Raw genomic sequence first — 15,814 nt, forward strand, 5'->3', positions numbered from 1 at the left:
AAAGAAGGTAGTTCGTGTGCTCCTTCATTCTTTAATATCGTATTCGTCTCTAGCATTTATAAGAAACAAACTCATCTTTAATCATAATGACGAGAATTATATTTGCTTACAACCCATGTGCTAGCATTTTTCACTATAAAAGCAGTAACTAGAATGGTCTTGCCCCGGGGCTCCCATGAGTTTTTCTTTCTACGCCTCTGTTTGGTACGTGCATGTTGAAACACTTCTGTGTTCTCTTTGCTACCGATTCCAACCGAGTTGACCCGGGTCCTTTGGTTGACAACTCCACCCTCCCTCCTCTGTTCCACGGGTCTCACTTATCACACAACACTTGAGCAACTTTGTGTTTTGACGTCACGGGAGAAAGATGTTTAATTTTAGGCTAGATGCCTACGTTCTCAGGTTAGGCTAGCTAGGTTTAGTTATCTTAGCCTACATAATAATTTTTCATTGTATTTATGCTAATGGAACCTAACCTAACCTCGTAGGCATTCCTCGTCTGACGTCAGAACACAAGGTAGCAAGACTGTTGTGCGGAGAGGAAGATCCCTGTTGGTTTCCATGGTCTTCAGGGTGCATGTTAAACATCAAGGATGACAAGTGAAGATCACACGGATACGACGCTTATCAAAATTTGTTTTTAGGTGAATTACCCTGTGATAAAAATTTGAAAGAAAACACGCGCGTAGTGTTTTGATGGTATTGTTTCGTTTGCTAATTTGCATTTTGTTTACAATGTGATTATTCACAGACGAAAAATGTGTTTAAGTGTAATTGATGTCATATGTGTGCGTATATTTGTTCATTTGTGTTGGTGTCCATTCATAAATAGACAGATGTAAATAAAGTCGGTTTACGTCAAATATACTATCCATATTCATGTATGCATCTATACAACGTCAATATAATTTTGAGATAACACTGAATATTTAATATTACAGTAATATATTAATGTTAACTATTCCAGTAATATCTTGGCAGGGTGTGAATTTTCTGCAATATTATATATATTAGGTAAAGTGTATGTGATTGTCATATGGAACACTTTACATTTCAATCCCCAGATGTAATATCTAAATAGAATTGTGCGATTTGCGATACCCTTGTTTCGAACTTGTTAGTGCAAAACAAATATTTTTCACCCATTTGGAATCTAATTATATTCAATATTTTTATTAAGAAATGAAGTTTAACAAATATCAAAGAAACATTGTTAGATATAGCGAAGCACCACACATCAGAAGAAAGGTCCGTACGGTGTTCATCATCATCATGCTCAGTTCAGCCTTGTACTTGGTCACAACAATGGTAGCATGACTTTCCATTAATTTTAAAATAACACTGGCATCATTAATGTGATTACAGTAATGTGGTGAGCCATTATTTAGTTTCCTAGTTCTCACTTAATTTTTGGTTGCATGTATTTCTTTACTTGCTTGCTTTCATGCAGTACATTTATTGGCAGGATGAGGGGTTTCTAATATTTGGCATTTAGAAAGGGGGGTGGGGAATATGTATAATATATATATATATATATAATGATTAAAGAGTTGTTACTAGACTTTCTCCCAATGGAAAATTTTCAAGTACCACACTATATAATATATTTTTACTGAGTTACTAGCTTCACAGGTGGTGAAGTTAGCTTTTGAGCTATTTTCACCAGATTTTTAACTCTGCATGTGCATGATCTTCGACCTTGACCACATTCCTTAGTTGTTGGTGTGCATTTATTTTCATGCAGCAGCCAGTACTTTTTTTGGTATCAGTTAGTTATATCGGAGATTCTTTAAAATCTGATATTTTGTGTTTCGTATGGTTCGTACTTACCAATTGTGTATTGCGGAACATATTTGAAGGTGCCATTAAGGTTTTCACACAATTAGAAACATTTTTTACACTAAAATAAGCAATTTCTTGAAGTGTTACGGAACGCACGTCATGGTGCGAGCCCCAGAAACCATTCACGGATAGCCCCAAAAATCATTTGGGATCGTACAACCATCCACGAATAGCCCCAAAAACCATTCCCGGATAGCCCCATGGACCATTCACAAAAGGTTAGGTTCAGTTAGGTTCGGCAAACATAGTTAAAAAACGGCCTTGTTACGTTTTCGCTTAAATTGAAGCAACGGGAATTGATTGCCAGCTGAAATAGATTGAATGATGAAAGAAAATACCTCGAAGAACTTTGACAATGCTACAGAAACTGATTTCCGTAAGTAGTTTCTCCTGTAAATTTGAAGAAAAGTGTATCCGATATAACAAACTGTTACCCTTTTTTTTTCTGCATACCATGGAGTTGGAAAATACTGGTAGGTGTTCCGATGTGGACTGCTACTGCTAATTCTGTTCTCCCACCTAAGGCTACCAGGCAACCTCTTTTATTATCCACTCCTTTTTTAGAAATGAATTGTATGGATCATATTTGAAAATAAACCAAATTAATACTGTTCCATTTCAATGCAATTGCTTTATGATATAATGACAACCATTTATTTCTTGTCTAAAACATCGTACTTGTCATATTTAATGCCCCAAGTTCCAATTGTGTAATTCCAATTTTATCATCAAACACACATTTTCCTACATGAATGAATATCTACAGATGCCTACAAACACACAATGAACAGGTTTCCTGGATCTAAGTTTTATTTGTGTAATTCGAATATATCATAATGATGTAAATATTCTACATGATCTAATTTTAACATGTTTATAAGCACATACTGAACAGGTTTTCTGGTTACAGCATTTTGTGCAAAACACTTTTTTTCCCCATTCTTGTTCTACATGCTTACGGTGTTACTATTTAGCTATACATTTTAAGTAGGGTAGAGTTTCAGGTTTTTCTATCATAGTGTTTCCACACTTTCCTTTGTCTTTCCGTGCATACAGTGTTTTGCATGGTAAACGAACACTTCAGACAGCAGTGATATATGAGAATGGTCACTTACTCAACCTACTTTTCCATACATAATTGCTTGCAAAGTGATACTGCATCTTTTAAAATGCAGGAATTAGTTTACTTAAACTTGAGTCTTACTTCCCCAATTATTACCAGTATTTTGAAATTCATTCTTAATCCTTTGTACAGCTTGCAAAAAGCATTACACGATCAGAACGGTTACCAGTTTAAATGCAGTGTGCCACATGCAACTATTTTTTTCATTCTTGCATTCAATCAATCCAATCTTGGGACCAGTCCTCTTCACACACTACACAGCAGATCTCTGTAATGTTACAAAAATATTCACTAGGCATTTTAGCAAACTGTCTCAAAGTAAATACTGAGAAATCATCATTCATGATTATTGAGACAAAGCAATCACAAAAATTGCCTGGTGACATTGATAATATGACAATTCTGTGTAAAAAAAAACAAACCTTTGTTTACTTTTCATTGAACTCTAGACTTACCCATACTCAAGTGTGAGTAACCTCTACCATTTTCAAACCCAATTACTAGGGGCATGTATATTTCGTTTTTGACGAAAAATGAAATTTGAAAAAACACATTGTAGTGTTAATTTTTCATGTTTTTGAAAGGTGTGAGATGCATTTTGTGACCATATTTTGTCACGAAATAATGCGAAATGAACTCCAAAAAGCGAAATGAACTCTTAAACACGAAATTTAGGGTTTATTCACCGACGCAACACCTTCCGAGGTCGGAATTATCCTGAGAGTTATGCAATTCCCGGAAAATTGATTAATTCTGCTGTAAATATTGGAGAAGCAAAAATGGACTCCTTTACACAGAAATAAACTTAATACTCTGATAACTACATAAATGGGCTATTAGAAGTGAAATGTTAATTCTGTGGAATAAGTGTAGTTTTTAAATCAAATTTAGGATTATATTCACAATTTTAAAACCAAAATGTCTTTTTATATACCACTTTTCATCCAATTTTTCACCGCTATAAAACCGATATTTTATTTTATTTACCGCCTTTGAACCCGAAATTGACTCAGTTTTTGTACCGAAATTTTGCTTTTTTATTTACCAAAAATATGTGCCTCTACCAATTACCCACCCAATGTAAAATCAGACTCGCTCAGAAATTAACCTATCACTGTTTGACTACTGTGATGTAGTATATGAACCCCAATTCAGCAACAAACTTTAAAAAAATCAAAATTGTGCAAAATGCATGTATGAGATATGTTTTTAACCTAACAAGACAGGATCACATTCTTACCACCGTAAATGATTATAATATTTTAACTTTGGACAACAAGAGGCTCCTACATTATGTATGCTTTGTATACAATATTAACATTCAACATAAACCAATATACCTATGTGAAAAACTACGTGCTTTCAATACCATTCATGTACACAAAATGTACGTAATGATGAAATAGATCTTTCTCACCATTCGACCACAATGTATAAGTCATCTGTTTTAGTGTCACCCTAAATGCATGGAATGCACTGACAACCAATATAAAATCATCAAATGACAATAGTTTTAAAAGCAACTAATAGAGATGCTTCTGCATGAGCAACGTCAGAACAGTAGCACACACTACCAAGAAAATTCAAGTTTGTCTTTTATCCTACCATACAAATAATATTCATTACTCACTGTTTCACATGTATGTTTCTTATAAATATGTTTATGTAAACCTGCATATGGTAGGTTGAATTATCTGAATCACTTCTCATTTGTATGTATTATCTTTTAATCACTATTATTCTACTTGTAGATACTGACAAGAGTTAGGTGGTAGAACAGCCAGTGGCTGAACCTCACCCGGTACTATTTTAGAAGTACATCTTGAAATAATATAAGGGAGCTTATTAAGAATCCAAGTGCAATTTTCATTACATGCATATATCCTCTTTTTCTCTAGGCGGATCAAAGACATTCCAATACTGGAAACTATTCTTGGTGTGAAAAATGTGTGAACCACCCTCCCACCAATCAGTGATATCTAGAAAAGAACGAGTCATTTTCTAGGTGCCAGCGACAACTGCAGGCAGGACGTTATTTGTAAATTAGCTGTTGATGTATCATTATCCTAAAGTAGTTGGTCAGTGTCTGAGTGGTACTTGTAGATAGGGAGAAGTTGTGGTCTTTGTGGTTGAAAATGTTTAGCCCATGCAGGATGATGTGCATGTTTCAAAAGAATTTACTGGAAACTTCCCTCCCCGACCTAGGAATTTTTCAAATAGTATGCTGGTGTGTGTTCTACAGAATGTCCACAAAGTCCTGCCCCTTAAACTTTGAATAGCTGTAAGTTGGTAACGAAATGTCGGACATGAATTTAACACAAGAGAGCATGGTCCTTTGGCATGTTTTTACTGTTGAAAGAAATACACCATGTACCTGAAGAAATGCAGGAGGGGGAGGGGTATCGTGCAGAGTGGAGTAAAAAAATTGAACAAAATCATATTTTTGTCCCAAAACTTCTCTCAATTCCTGGTTTACGACAACTTTCTCTGAACTTTTGGTCTTTACATACACAGAAATGTCGAGAGAGGCCAATTTTTTTGGTTGCAATGTGTAGGGTGACAGAGAAATCAAATTTTATGACGTCAGCAGGAAAACCTACTTTTTGCACATTTTCACGGCAGTTTGCAGTTTGCAGTTTCTTCGTGAAAACAACTTTGAAGTGATTTCTCATGCTCCCTTCTCACCTGACCTCACTCCCAGCGACTTTTGGCTGTTTCCAATGATGAAAGACGCTCTCTGTGGTCGTAAATTCACTAGCCGTGCCGCTATTGCATCAGCGATTTTCCAGTGGTCACAAAAGACTCCTAAAGAAGCGTTCGCAGTGGCCATGGAATCATGGCGTCGACATTGTGAAAAATGTGTAAGGCTGCAGGAAGATTACGTCGAGAAGTGACACAAGTTTTATAGTTTACGTGTGATTAGTTAGTGAGAAAAAAAATCGGAGGTGTTATAACTTGAATGCACCTCGTACTACTGATCATTATGGATGATTTCACACATATGTACCATATTTCACCACATAAGCATCACAGATTTTATGCCATTTTTTTATGTGGGGTTCGACCATTGTGTAAAGCTTTCTTTTGTTTGCTCAATAAAATTGTGTCAGTTACCAGTATTTAAAAATAATTTATTTACTAGCTAAACTGTCTTTGTTGCAAGAGTAGGATGCACAGAATGCTCGTGCATATACGTTAAAATTGAATAGTCCAAATTTTAGCACATCATTTCTTCATGACAGTTTGGCAAATATTTTTATGGTCTGAAAAATGAAAGATGCTGTTGATTTGTGCATTATTGTTGAAATATTACATTTGAGAAAATTTACTACAGTGGGCACGTTCGGAAAGTTGCACACATTTAATGCATTAAATGATTTATGGCAACAGGCTGTTGCATAAGTGCTTTCATTAGGATTGTGAGTTTCGTTTTGCTGTTCCAAAACTCTGTTTTCATGTGATGCATTAACTTTGTTCTCACATGGGCCAGGAGGCTGGTTTGTTTAGTGAGAATCGTCTGCTGCTTGCAGACAACGCACGTGCTTGATGGCTTCAAACTGCACTAGTTTGGAAATTGTATTATAATTTTAACAGAGAGCAATATGAAGCAAAATGCACAAGATGAGTGTGCCTTCACTGTTCTTACAATGTGATTAAAATGAGTAAGAGTATCTGCAACAGAATTCATTTCTGCCAGAAGGGCATGCCTTCCGCTGGATGCCGTGCGGAAACTTTCTATGAACAAAATACTGCGCTTTCGTTAATATTTTGGAATGCCCCCAGTGTTGCATTAGTACAAACTTACAAAATTTGATCTTCTGTGTCAGAAGGTTCTGCATCACTATCATTTTTATTTTTTTTTTGTTTTCTGATGCACAGATGCAACAACAATTATGTGATGAAATACAGTTGGCTACTGTTCCATGTAAATTAACAGCTACCATTACAGCTCCCTCCTTCCATGCTGTTAGTAGTCGTGGCAACCTGGACAGTACTTAATTTTTATATTGGACTTTTAACACGTTTTTGCAGTTTTATCCCAATCTTTCAGAATATTTTTCTGTGACAGGGAGGTACTAATTCATTCACCATATTTCTAGTGTTTTTGTATTGAGGAAAGAAAACTGGAGCACAATCATTTATCCATGATGGCACTCAAAATACACAGGAGGGAAAAAAATGTAATATTTTCACCCTTCTGAATTATTTGATTATTCTTAGTTTTGCACCTGTATCCCCTGTAAACAATAATAAGTAATGTAACCTGGTCATAGTAAATGTAAAACAATGACTGGGTGTTCTTCAAGCTAGTCACAAGTCACGTAACTGGTTGAATGTTCTCCCACCTTGGCAGGTGAGAGTGAGGATGGCAGTCTGTAGGTAGGCACGCACTGGCTCTTACAGACTCTTAGGCCGTGGGTTATTATTATAATAATATATGAAGCAATACCAACTTATTATTCTTATGATTCTAGCTATTTTATTTCTCTTTTCTAACTTAAATAGGTGAATCACAGGAACAACGAACCTTAATAATAATAATAATAATATGTGTAATGCATTATAATGTTTATTCTCTTCGTGAAGTACAAGATGTTCTTTAAGGTCTCTTAGCAAACTTGTAAATGTAATTTTATTAGTGGGAACACTTGATTTTACCATTTACTCATGAAAGATACATGAATTATGAATATAATTATTTATTACATAGGATCATTATAATGTATCTCTGCATATTGCTGAAAAAATCCTTTTTTATACCTGCTGCAAAATTAGTTTGGTATTGAGAGCTGAAGGAACATGCGTCACGGTGTTGCCATATCATGCGGTACGGTATGGTACAAGGTAGATACGCAGTGCAGCCGTCTGACGCTGTGTCGAGGAAAATGTGTTATGAAAAGGAACAACAATGATGAAATGTGTTATTGTTTTTCGAGGAAAATGGAATAACAATGATGACAACAATGATGAATGTGTTATTCATTTCCATCTCCCTTACAACATGAACGAATTAACGAAACGAGCATTGTTTACAGGTTACCTTTTCAATAATCATTTCTTTCCGAAGTTGCCGTTAAAGTCTGCCCGTCTTTCAATTATACCGCAACTGAATTGCACAAAGGCCAGTAGGTGGGGCGTCTAACTTTCACGCGTGAGAACCGCGTTGGTTTGTGGAACTTTTTCAAATATGCGAGGTTGACTCAGCCTAGTGAGTACCTGGGAAAAACCTGCAGTAAAGGAGGTTGGTGAAGTACGTCACCACATCACCTCAATAATATGGCCTAGGTCGAGGTCGAGAATGTGTGGAACTCTACCTCCACATCCCCATATGCCATATACTTTATTTTGCATCCATTTTTTTTTATGAGAATCCCAGATATTTTATGACTATCCTTAAAGATGTTTCCCCACCTTGAAAAAATACCGAATCTTTCAACGAAACACGCAGTTTCCAAACAGTGGGATGATCTTTCCTCCTATAATAAGAGTAAATATGGCGACGAATAGCATCTTGCTGAAAGGTATCTAAATTTGGCACGCGTTTTACTGATATTCCTCTTCTTTCCTGGGGTTTCCAATTTTGAAGCCTCGCATTTATTTATTTATTTCTACCACATTATATTTTTCTTTCCCTATGGTAACAATAGTGTTCTTAGACACGCCGAAAGCAGCAGCAGTCCTGTCCAGAACTTTATTTACAGAAATGATTGGACCCCCATTGTTTTTCTCTTGCTCAAATTATTTGCGCTCAGAACAAACCATCTCCCACGTTTGTCTTTTGAGAAGAATTCCTTTTTCTTTTAGTGCATGGCCTCTTTGGTACATTGTCATCTCGAGTATTGCCTCCTGTGCTTGACATTCTTCACACAAGCTCACGACACACTCAAGCAGAACACAGAAAATGATGTGCAAAAAATAACACACTAAAACAACACACTATATACAACAAAGAATACTCTAAATTCAATAAACACTAAACAAACTGACCGGTTAAAATATCACAGCAACGCAACGCAACAAACAAACAACACGTCCTCTCCCAACAACATGAAATCTGATCACAGGAAGAATCGCCCGATTAGCGGCAACACCGAGATAAACGTTTTCTGTTGCTAGGTAACCAGGGCTTGGGTGAAGCACTGGGAAGATTTTGATTGGCTCGCATGCCAGCAACCCACCCTACCGCAGTGACGTAGACCCGATTTCATCACGTGCTTCCCAAGCGTCAATACCAAACTAATTTTGCGGCAGGTATAGTTATGTAATTTGTATAATACTGAAAATAAAGCCTTCTCTTGCACATTTCAACATGCCATGAAGGCACATAGGGGAAAGGGATGGAGATAGGGGCTCTACACATTCATGATCTTGACCATTGTGGAGGTGATGTATAGCATAATTTATGAATATTTTATATACGTTGCATTTTAATATAACTTTTGTTGTAACACTATATGTATTTTAGACTGACTAAAATTGCAGGCCCCAGTGTAGCCAAATGGTTAGTGCTTCCACCTTTGGTGTGAGCAGTCCCAGGTTTGATTCCCCGTGGGAGCCCACAAATTTTTGGAGTTGACCCAGGATCATGAGGACAATTGGGGAGCTACTTGGAAAAGAAGTAGTGTCTCAAAAGCCAAAGTACAGTGGTGATGGAGCTTGATGTGCTGACCGTGCATTATCCTATGAAAAACCCACTCCCACCTCCTAGTTTGAACTCCACATGATTTAAGAGTATTTGGGAGAGAAATAGGTTATATTTTGTTTTATCAGATCATGTATATCAATGTTTCACCTCCATAGATGATCTAATGATTATTATTTCTTGCAGAATGGACTTTCTGAGCATCAGGACATTTCATACCAGATGTGCCAAAGTATGATCTACACATTGAAAGAAGAATTCAGCTAGTAAATGGCCTTTCCTGTTTAACATTGTCTGTGGAGCAAGATAGGTAAGTTTTACATGTACTTTTGATATTTTTGTGAAGTTAGATAGTAACATTGATCTCTATAATATTATACAGGGTGATTCTGAACAATACCAAGAAATTTCAGATGATTCCTGACTGGAAAAACAACAAAAAAGTTGACATGAACATATATCAGGAAATGCATGTGTTCAAAGATAGATGGCACCACCTGTCATCATACCCTTGTAAGAGCATTAGGTGGGGAAAGAAAGGCATGTGATGGGCAGTTCAAGCACAGAATTGCAAGTGGAGATGGTAACAAGGTGGGAGAACTTTTGCCTCTGATATTCATGTACCATATGGATAAGAGGGGCTGCAGCCTTACTAAATTTGTTTTCAATGTCAGTGGAATCTTGTTATATTCTTACCTTGATAGATGTGAAAGCGAATGAGGTATCCACGGAAGGTTTTCAAGCACCAGGCAGGTTTGTAACCAAATCTTGTAGGTTCACCTCTAATAAATTGCTTGCAAGAATGTTTTCCACAATACGGGATCACAGACTTAACAAAGCTGAGCCATTGAACAGGCAAAAAATGTTCCATGAAATTGTAATTTCTTTTTATTATTATTGTTATTGTCTGACTACTATGTGAGACACTGGGGTTCAATCCCTGGCAGGGGAGAACTGGGATTTCTTCCACCTGTTCAAGTGGCACCGGCGCCCACCCAGCATCGTATAAAGTGGGTACCTGCAGGAAACAGGGGGGGGGGTTGTAAAGTTGGCCAGGGGCGTGGTGCTGATCACATCAACCCCCACCTTTGGTCGTGATCAAGAAAGTGTGGGGGCCATAGCTCCACACCTCATATATGCCTTCGTGGCATGGTGCAAAATAATGGGAGCACTTTATTATTTTTTTTCTATTATTATTATTATTATTAAAATAAAATATAAATATAAATGACAATCAAAAGATGACAAAAGGCTTTACAACTTAAATTTCTTGCTTTACATGCAATAATAATAAAATAAATGAAATAATTGTTGAAAAGCGAGTAGCTACTGTATCTGCATAGCTTTACCATGGTAACGCTACCATTATGAAAAACTGACCAAGGCAGAAATTTATTTTATTATAAAATATAAACTAAACGTAACGTTTCAACCTTCTAGCAAGGTCTTCTTCAGACTCTGTACCAAGTACAAATGTAACAAGGTACAAAACAGGAAGATATATATACACAAAAATACTCCCCTCCAAACTATTAGAAAGTTGTTCTGGAAACATTCTAGCAGGTGGCTTTCCCTTGTCAACTTTACTTTCACCTGAAAGTGAATGTGTTTGGACTCTTTATCTCACGCTCTATTTCCTTCATTCTTCTTCCTTCTTCTCTCCTCTTTCTCTCTTGTCCTTTCCACTCTTTCTAACACCTTCTTCCATTCTTTGTTTATCATCAGTCCCCCATTCCAGTTCATTGTGTCTTCTTCACCTTTCTTCTCTATTTCCTTGGACTCTTTCCATTTTCTCACTAGCATTCTCTTCTCCCTTCCTATCTGCTTAGCCTCATCCCACTCTATGTCATGTCCTGTTTCTCTCATGTGTTTAAATATCGCATTTCTCTCTCTCTTAAGTCGTACATCATCCCTATGTTGTTTCAACCTGTCTTTCAGCCTCTTTTTCGTTTCTCCTATGTACACACTCTGACATTCTTTACATTTCACTTTGTAGATAATCCCTTCCTCTTCTCTGTTTTCCTTTTTCTTGTTAGCATTCTTCGCTATTCTTAAGATGCTTCTCCCTCCCTTCATGTAAGTTTTAATGCCCGCTTTTCTAAGCACTTTGCATATCTTTTCTGTGGTCTTCCCCATACTCCTTATTCCAAACCTTCTCTCTTTTTCTTTCTCTTCCAATTCTCCCCTTCCTCTTTTCTTCCTTCTTCTGTTTATGTCCAGTCTATCCTGCTTCTCATAGCCATTCTTTTTCCAGCTGTTTCCATAGGTTATTTATTTTGCCTTCTTTTTCACATTCTTTTGTGCATATTTTTGTGTATATATATCATCCTGTTCTTGTACCTTGTTACATTTGTACTTGGTACATAGTCTGAAGAAGACCTTGCTAGAAGGTTGAAACGTTACGTTTAGGTTATGTTTTTAATAAAATAAATTTCTGCCTTGGTCAGCATATTGAGTTTTTCATATCATGGAAACAAGGCTTAATGGTGTTACCATTATGAGTAAAAATTGAACAAGTTATGTAAATTCTTGAACAGAAAACATCATAGGTTTTACATTACATGTGTTTACTAAATGTTGATAGCATTCAGAACACCATAATGAAAGAAAATCACATAAGAACACCATATTTACTTTCCAGCTTGTGACTTGACTTACTTGACATTTCCTGTCGATCCTAATGGAGCATAGGGCCTCCGTGAAGCATTTTCCATCTTGTCCGATTCTTCACCAAACTCTTGACCTCCAACCACGTCTTCTCTTGTTGCAGCAGCTCCTGCTCGATTGTCCTTCTCCATGTACATCTGTGGGCATCACCGTGTAATCAAGGGGTCCTGGGTTTGTTACCTGGTAGAGGCACATATTGGTTCTGATCCCACTTTAAGCTGTAGGTCCAGTTCTGATTAGCCTTACTGTGCATAAAGTGGACTTAAAACACCAAATCAATCAAACCATGTACATCTGGAGCATCCTCTTCTTCGTACTCCCTGGGAGTTTGTTTGAAATATCCTGAGCTTTGTTCTCAATCCAATTTGTTTACTTTTCCATATTGGATATAGTTGAATGAAAGCTATATTGGCTTTGCTTATTCTGTTTTTGACATCTTCTTCTGCTCCTCTATTTTTGGTTATTATTGCTCCAAGATATTGAAATTTTTCCACTTCTTCGAAAATTGTGTTACCTATTTCCAATTTCTGCATTTAAGTGACATTTGTTCTCATTTCTGTTGTTTTTTCTCCATTTATTTTTAATCCGACTACTTTTGATTCCATTTCAATGTCTTTCAATTTGTTTTCCATATCCTTGAAAGATTGCGAAAGGAGGCAAATGTCATCGGCAAATTCGAGGTACTCTAGTCTATCCATCATTTTCCATTGTATTCCTCTTCTCTTTTTGTCCAAAACTCTCTTCATTGCATGGTCCATCACTAATAGGAACAAATTTGGTGCTAACACACATCCTTGTCCTACTCCAGTTTTATTTGTTGGTTCTGATAGCTGGTTGTTGTGTATAACTTGACACTTGCTTCCTTCATACATGTTTCTTATCAGATTTAGTATTTTACTAGGCATACCTGTTTCGTGAAGAATCTTCCACATTTTGCTCCTATTTAGTGAATCAAAAGCTTTATCGTAGTCGATGAAGACTGTATATAATATTGTTCTCCATCCTGCTGACTGTTCTAGTATAATTCAGAGGGTATTTATATGATCCATACATGATCTATTGGAACGAAATTCTGCCTGTTCCTTCCTTATAAACTTTACTCGGAATTGATAACAAGGTTAGTCCTCTCCAGTTACTGCATTTTGTAAGATGTCCTTTCTTTGGCAATTTAATAATCAATCCTCTTTTCCATTCTTTGGGATACCTCTCTGTTGTCCAAATTTGGGATGTAAAAGTGCTGCTGAAGTTTCTATATCCGATGGTATTCCATCTTTGCCTGCAGCTTTACCTTTCTTTAATTGTTTAATTGCTAGTTTAATCTCATCTAAGTAAGGAGTATTTGTGTTTACTTTCTTCAAACCTTTAATCTCGTACTTCTCACCAGTTCCTGATGCTTCTAGATTTTAATTTCCTTCTTGATGTTCTCTGTTTAATAATTCTTGGAAGTAATGTTTCCATCTTTCTATTTGCTCTTTGTCTGATGTAAGGAACTTCCCATTAAGATCTTTAATTGGTTTGTTTTGCTGAATTTTCTTCCTTGCTATTTGTCTTGTTATATCGTATAGTTCTTTTAAGTTATTTCTGTTTGCAGCCTCTTCTGCTTGATCTGCTAGTTCATCTACCCATTTCCTTTTACCCTGTTGAACACATCTTTTAGTATCTTGATCTTTTTGTTTGTATAAGTTTGCTATTTCTTGTTTTTGTTGTCTTGCATTGCTAAGTCTTTGTTTCATTCCTCTTCTTTCTTCTATTTTCTTCCATGTATCAACTGAAATCCATCCCTTCATTTGGGGATTCTTGTAACCAAAACGTTCTTCAGTTGTTGTTTTTAGTACTTTAACAGTTCTCTCCCAAGCATCCTCTGGGTCTTGAATTTGATCTGTTTGTAGTAATTCATATTGGTTTCTGAGTTCTATTGTAAACTGTTGTTTTACATGTGGTATTTTAAGTTTAAGTTTATATCATATGTCCATGTTTTTTGCTGAATTTTATTACATGCTGCTTTTATTTTGAGTTTTACTTGTCCTATTAGCATGTGATGGTCACTGTAAATATCAGCACTCCACTTATTTCTTGCATCTTGTAGACTTCCTTGCAATCTTCTACTTATTATGATATGATCTATTTCATTTTCTGTTTTTGAATCTGGAGAAACTGATGTAACCTTATGACAGTTCTTATGCGGGAAGGTTGTTCCACCAATTATTAAGTCGTGGCTTTCACAAAATTCTGATAGTAATTTCCCATCCTTATTCATTTTACCTAATCCATGTCTTCCCATTACAATTTCCAATCCTGAATTATCGTCGCCTACCTTAGCATTAAGATCTCCCATTATTATTTGTGTGCGGTTTTTTTTTTTGTGTATTTTGCTAAGGGTATTCTTCATTGCTTTATAAAAGTTTTCTTTATCTGCTTCATTTGCTTCTGTGGGAGCATAACATTGGATAACAGATATGAGTCTTATTTTTTAGAATCGAATTGAGCCATGATAATTCTATCTGATATTGGTGCCCAACTCAGTAATGATTTTATGGTTAAAGGTGACAATAAGAATCCAAACTCCATTTCTATGTTCTTCCTCTTGTTCTTTACCTGAGTAGAGAAATGTCATTTTATCACTGGTTACCTCCCAAATTCCTTCCATCTGGTTTCACTTACTCCCATGATTTCTATGTTTAGTCGTTTAGCTTCCTGTATCAGCTGTGCCAATTTACCGGCTTCCTCAGTGTACGGACATTCCATGTAGCTATTCTCGTCTTCCTCTTCAGGCCAAAAGTCGTCGTCGATCGATCAGTCCAGCTATGCTTCACTTTGGTTTCTCTAATAATTGAAATAATTTGAATAATTAGAAAATCAGCCCTCAGCTCCTTAGTACCCTGATGGGGCTGCCATCTAAGCCTGGGCACCTGCTGGCCTTGATGTTAGTATGTTTTATGATGTGGTTTCTAGGCCTTCCACACCAACCTTCTCCTGTTCAACTGGCCATAGGACCGGCCATGGCAGAGTTTCAGCTTGTGACATTTTGAATAAAAAAGTTGAAGGTCAAAGGAAATATATTCTCTCAACAATGCCATTACCCAGATCGAAACTAATTGTCTCAAATGCAAGCTGTATGCTTCCTAGAGCGACTCCTTTTAAGGGTTAATGATGGGTTACTAAATGGGTTTGCTTCGAAATTTGCTTGATATGCATATGAAATTCCAACACAAAATAACTTTCCTGCATTTGCATCAACTTTTCACGAACACATACATAAACAAAAAGGCTGCGAACTTGCTAGTGTTGTAGAGGCTTGGACATTTTACATTATGCTCGGTTAATTACACAAATTACACAGCAAATTACACAAATAACAGTAATGCACATAGTTTTAAATCACAACACTGTTCGATAGTGGATATGTTTATTATTTGCACTAAAAATAGTACATTAAATTAGGTACCAATTACTATGATTCGAAGTACATGCAAAAACGTTCTTTTATCTACATTCATTTGTTTTCAACAACTGGTTGCTAAGCATCAAAACAGCATACT

The 15,814-nt window shown here is 36.4% G+C and overlaps 1 protein-coding gene across 2 annotated transcripts in view; it reads left to right on the top strand.

The window, feature by feature from the left end:
• Positions 1 to 540: 540 nt before the first annotated feature.
• Positions 541 to 15,814, top strand: part of LOC145983997 (recombining binding protein suppressor of hairless-like) — a 275,400-nt gene continuing 260,126 nt past the window's right edge. Inside the window, exons 1-2 of one of the 2 annotated variants that reach the window (XM_083117273.1) lie at positions 541 to 644; positions 9,795 to 9,918. The gene's annotated coding sequence lies outside the window, so the exon portion shown is untranslated. Of the gene's footprint in view, positions 700 to 9,794; positions 9,919 to 15,814 lie in introns of both variants that reach the window. The other variant, XM_083117274.1, reaches the window with a different exon arrangement.

Source organism: Lepisma saccharinum, chromosome 2 (genome assembly GCF_977018435.1).
Source record: "Lepisma saccharinum chromosome 2, izLepSacc3.1, whole genome shotgun sequence".
NCBI lineage: Eukaryota > Metazoa > Arthropoda > Insecta > Zygentoma > Lepismatidae > Lepisma > Lepisma saccharinum.